Source organism: Calliopsis andreniformis, unplaced genomic scaffold, assembly GCF_051401765.1.
Source record: "Calliopsis andreniformis isolate RMS-2024a unplaced genomic scaffold, iyCalAndr_principal scaffold0266, whole genome shotgun sequence".
NCBI lineage: Eukaryota > Metazoa > Arthropoda > Insecta > Hymenoptera > Andrenidae > Calliopsis > Calliopsis andreniformis.
The window spans coordinates 49,983-56,406 of NW_027480675.1; positions in this window are offsets into that span (position 1 = coordinate 49,983).

The following is a 6,424-nucleotide window of genomic DNA, read 5'->3' on the forward strand; positions in this document are numbered from 1 at the left end:
GACACTGACACTGACACAGCTCCTGGCACTGCTCCAGACACTGACACTGGTCCTGTCGTTGACACTGCTCCTCACACTGCTCCTGTCACTGACACGGCTCCTGACACTGAGAGTGCTCCTGGCACTGCTGTAGACACTGCTCCTCTCACTGACACTGCTCCTCAGACTGCTCCTAACACTCACACATCTCCTGACACTGCTCCTGACACAGGCACTGCTGGTGATCCTGACAATGCTCCTGATACCGCTCCTGATATTGTCACTGGTCCTGACTCTGCTGCTGACACTGACACTGCCACTGAAACTGCTGCTGACCCTGCTCCTGACACTGACACTGCTCCTGACACTGCTGCTGACACTGACGCTGCTGCTGCTCCTGACAATGCTCCTGACACTGCTCCTGACGCTGACGTTGACACTGCTCATGACACTGACACTGCTCCTGAACCTGACACTGCTGCTGACACGGCTCCAGACACTGCACGCTGCTCCTGACACTGCTCCTCTCACTGCTCCTGACACTGACACTGCTCCTGACACTGCTCCAGAGACTGACACTGACACTGTTCCTGACACTGCTCCTGACACTGACACTGCTCCTGATACTGTTCCTGACACTGACACTGCTCCTCACAGTGCAACTGACACTGACACTGCTCCTGACACTCCTCCTGACACAGGCACTGCTGGTGATCCTGACAATGCCTCTGACACTGCTCCTGATATTGTCACTGGTCCTGACTCTGCTGCTGACACTGACACTGCCACCGAAACTGCTGCTGACCCTGCTCCTGACACTGCTCCTGCAACGACACTGCTCCTGACTCTGCTCCTGACTCTGGCACTGACCCTGACACTGCTGCTGGCACTGCCACAGCTCCTGACACAGCACCTGACACAGACACTGCTCCTGACACAGACACTGATCCTGATACTGACACTGACACTGACACTGACACTGCTCCTGACACTGACACTGCTCCTGACACTGCTCCTGACACTTTTCTTGATATTGGCATTGGTCCTGACTCTGCTCCTGACACTGACACTGCTCCTGACGCTGCTCCTGACACTGACACTGCTGCTGACACTGCTCCTAACACAGACACTGCTCCTGACACTGCTCTTGACGCTGATACTGACACTCCTCCTGGCACTGCTCCTGACACTGAGACTGGTCCTCACACTGATCCTGACACTGACACTGCTCCTGACACAGCTCCTTATAAAGACACTGCTCCTGATACTGACGCTGCTCGTGACACTGCTCCAGACACTGACACTGCTCCTGATACTGCTCCTGAAACTGACACTGACACTGCTCCTGACACAGGCTCCGCTCCTGGTACTGACACTGGCACTGCTGCTGACACTGCCACTGCTCCTGACGCTGCTCCAGGCACTGCAACTGACACTGGCACGGCTCCTCACACTGCTCGTGACACTGACACTGCTCCTGACATTGCTCCTGACACTGACACTATTCCTGACACTGCTCCTGACACTGACACTGCTGCTTATCCTGACAATGCTCCTGACACTGCTCCTGACACTGACGCTGACACTGCTCATGACGGTGTCACTGACACTGACACTGCTCCCGTCACAGACACTGACACTGATCCTGACGCTGATACTGCTCCTGTGTCTGACACTTGTCCGGACACTGCTCCTGACACTGCTCGCGACATTGCTCCAGACACTGACACTGCTCCTGACACAGCTCGTGACACTGCTGCTGACACTGACACTGCTTGTGACACTGCTCCTGAAACTGACACTGCTCCTCACACAGCTCCTGACACTGGCACTGCTCTTGGCACTGCTCCTGTCACTGACACTGCTCCTGACACTGATACTGCTGCTGATCCTGACAAAGCTCCTGACACTGCTACTGACACTGCTCGTGACGTTGCTCCAGACACTGACACTGCTCCTGACACAGCTCGTGACGGTGACACTGCTCCTGCCGCTGTTCCTGACACGGCTGCTCACACTGACACTGCTCCTGACACTGGCATTGGTCCTGACACTGCTCCTGACACTGACACTACTCCTCACACTGCTACAGACACTGACACTGCTGCTGACACTGCTCCTGACACAGACACTGCTGCTGGTCCTGTCAGTGCTGCTGACACTGCTCCTGAGACTGACACTGCTCCTGACACTGCTCCTGACACTGCTCCTGACACTTCTCCTGACACTGCTCCTGACACTGACACTGCTCCATGACACTGCTCCTGACACAGCCCCTGACACCGCCCCTGACACTGACCCTGCTCCTGACACTGCTCCTGCCACTGCTCCAGACACTGACACTGCTCCTGACACAGCTACTGTCACTGACACTGCTCCTGACACTGCTCCTGACACAACTCCTGACACTGACACTGCTCCTGAACCTGACACTGCTCCTGACACTGCTCCTGACGCTGACACTGCTCCTGACACTGCTCCTGACAATGACACTGCTCCTTGCACTGCTCCTGACACTGACACTGCTCCTGACACAGCTCGTGACAGTGAAACTGCACCTGCCACTGTTCCTGACACTGCTGCTCACACTGACACTGCTCCTGACACTGGCACTGGTCCTGACACTGCTCCTGACACTGCTCCTGACACTGCTCCTGACACTGACACTGCTCCTGTCACTGACACTGGTCCTGACACTACTTCTGACACGGGCACTGGTCCTGACACTGCTCCTGACGCTGACGCTGCTCCTGACACTGACACTGATACTGCTCCTGACATTGCTACTGACACTGACACTGCTCCTGACGCTGCTCCTGACACTGCTCCTGACACTGACACTGCTCCTGCCACATATCCCTATGCAGACACTGCTTCTGATAGTAACAATGATCCTGCTCTGCTCCTGACACTGACACTGCTCCTGACGCTGCTCCTGACACTGCTCCTGACACTGACACTGCTCCTGACACTGCTCTTGACACTGATACTGCTGCTGACCCTCTCAATGCTCCTGACACAGCTCCTGACACTGACACTGCTCCTGAACCTAACAATGCTCCTGACACTGCTCTAGTCCCTGTCACTGCTCCTGATGCTGCTCCTGACACAGACACTGCTGCTGATCCTGACAGTGCTCCTGTCACTGCTCCTGACACTGACACTGCTCCTGAAACTGCTCCTGACACTGCTCCTGACACTCACACTGCTCCTCATACTGAGACTGGCACTGCTACTGACACTGCTCCTGACACTGCTCCTGACACTGCTCCTGACACTGCTCCAGGCACTGACACTGCCACTGCTCCCGACACTGGCACTGACTGAGCTCCTGACACTGACACTGACACTGCTCGTGACACTGCTCCTAACACTGGTCCTGACACTGAACCTGCTGCTGACACTGCTCCTGACACAGTTCCTGCCACTGACACTGCTCCTGACACAGCTCTTGGCACTGAGACTGCACCTGATGCTGCTCCTGACCCTGCTCCAGACACTGACACTGACACTGCTCCTCACACTGCTCCCGACACTGGCACTGACACTGTTCCTGACACTGACACTGACACTGCTCCTGACACTGACACTGACACCGACACTACTCCTGACACTGACACTGACACTGCCCCTGACACTGTTCCTAACACTGCTGCTGACACTGACACTGCACCTGACACTGGCACTGCTGCTGATTCTGACAATGCTCCTGACACGGTCACTGACACTGCTCCGGACACTGCTGCAGACACTGACACTGTCACTGCTCCTGACACAGAGACTGCTCCTGACACTGACACTGCACCTGTCACTGACGCTGGTCCTGACACTGCTCCTGTCACTGACACTGTTCCTGACACTGCTCCTGACACAGACACTGCTGCTGATCCTAACAATGCTCCTGACACTGCTCCTGACACAGACACCGCTCCTGACACTGCTCCTGACACTGACACTGCTCCTGACATTGCTCCTGATACTTACGCTTCTCCTAACACTGCTCCTGACACTAACACAGCTCCTGTCACTGCGCCTAACACTAACACTACTCCTGACACTGCTCCTGACACAGACACTGCTGCTGATCCTGACAATGCTCCTGCCACTGCTCCTGACACTGACACCGCTCCTGACACTGCTCCTGACACTGACACTGCTCCTGACACTGCTCCTGACACAGACACTGCTGCTGATCCTGACTATGCTCCTGGCACTGCTCCTGAGTCTGACACTGCTCCTGCCACTGCTCCTGACACTGCTCCTGACACTGCTCCTGACACTGCTCCTGACACTACTCCTGACATTGCTCCTGACATTGACACTGCTCCTGACACTGGTCCTGACACTGACACTGCTCCCGACACCGCCAGTTACATTGCTCCTGGCACTGACACTGACACTGCTCCTGACACATCTCCTGACACTGACACTGGTCCTGTCACTGACACTGGTCCTGACACTGCTCCTGACACTGACACTGCCCCTGATACTGACACTGACACTTCTCCTGACACTGACACCGACACTGATCCTAACACAGCTCCAGACACTGACACTTACACTGCTCCTGACACTGCTCCTGACACAGACACTGCAGCTGATCCTGACAATGACCCTGACACTGCTCCTGACACTGACACCGCTTCTGACACTGCTCCTGACCCTGACACTGCTCCTGACATAGCTCCTGACATTGACACTGCTCCTGACACTGCTCCAGACACTGACACTGACACTGCTCATGAAACTACTTCAGTCACAGCTCCTAACGCTGACACTGCTCCTGACACTGCTCCTGACACAGACACTGCTGCTGATCCTGAGAATGCTCCTGACACTGCTCCTGACACTGACCCTGCTCCTGGCTCTGCTCCCGACACTGCTCCTGAAACTGCTCCTGACACTGACACTGCTCCTGATACTGACAATGACACTGCTCCTTACACTGCTACAGCCACTGACACTGCTCCTGATACTGCTCCTGACACTGCTCCGTATACTGATACTGGTCCTGTCACTGACACTGGTCCTGACACTGCTCCTGTCACTGCTCCTGGCACTGACACTGCTGCTGATCCTGACAATGCTACTGACACTGCTCCAGGTACTGACACTGACACTGCACCTGACACTACTCCTGAAACAGCTCCTGACACTGACACTGCTCCTGACGCTGACACTGCTCTTGACACTGCTCCTGACAGTGCTTGTGACACGTGCACTGACACTGCTGGTGACCCTGTTCCAGACACTGGCACTGACACTGCTCCTGACACTCACACTGACACTGACACTGCTCCTGACAAAGTCACTGACACTGTTCCTGACACTGCTCCTGACACTGACACTGCTCCTGTCACTAACACTGGTCCTGACACTGCTCCTGACACTGACACTGATCCTGACTCTGCTCCTGACACAGACACTGCTGCTGATCCTGAGAATGCTCCTGTCATTGCTCATGACACTGACACTGCTCCTGACACTGCTCCTGACACTGACACTGGCACAGCTCCTGGCACTGCTCCAGACACTGACACTGGTCCTGTCATTGACACTGCTCCTCACACTGCTCCTGACACTCACACTGCTCCTGACACTGCTCCTGACACAGACACTGCTGCTGACTCGACTCCTGACACTGACACTGATCCTGATACTGACACTGACACTGCTCCTGACACTGACACTGCTCCTGTCACTAACACTGGTCCTGACACTGCTCCTGACACTGACACTGGTCCTGACACTGCTCCTGACACTGGCATTGGTCCTGACACTGCTTCTCACCCTGACACTGCTCCTGACAATGCTCCTGACACTGCTGCAGACACTAACACTGCTCCTGTCACTGCTCCTGACACTGACACTGCTCCTGACACTGCTCCTGACACTGCTCCTGACACTGCTCCTGAACCTTACACTACTCCTGACACTACTCCTGACACAGACACTGCTGCTGATCCTGAGAATGCTCCTGTCACCGCTCATGACACTGACACTGCTCCTGACACTGCTCCTGACACTGACACTGACACAGCTCCTGGCACTGCTCCAGACACTGACACTGGTCCTGTCGTTGACACTGCTCCTCACACTGCTCCTGTCACTGACACGGCTCCTGACACTGAGAGTGCTCCTGGCACTGCTGTAGACACTGCTCCTCTCACTGACACTGCTCCTCAGACTGCTCCTAACACTCACACATCTCCTGACACTGCTCCTGACACAGGCACTGCTGGTGATCCTGACAATGCTCCTGATACCGCTCCTGATATTGTCACTGGTCCTGACTCTGCTGCTGACACTGACACTGCCACTGAAACTGCTGCTGACCCTGCTCCTGACACTGACACTGCTCCTGACACTGCTGCTGACACTGACGCTGCTGCTGCTCCTGACAATGCTCCTGACACTGCTCCTGACGCTGACGTTGACACTGCTC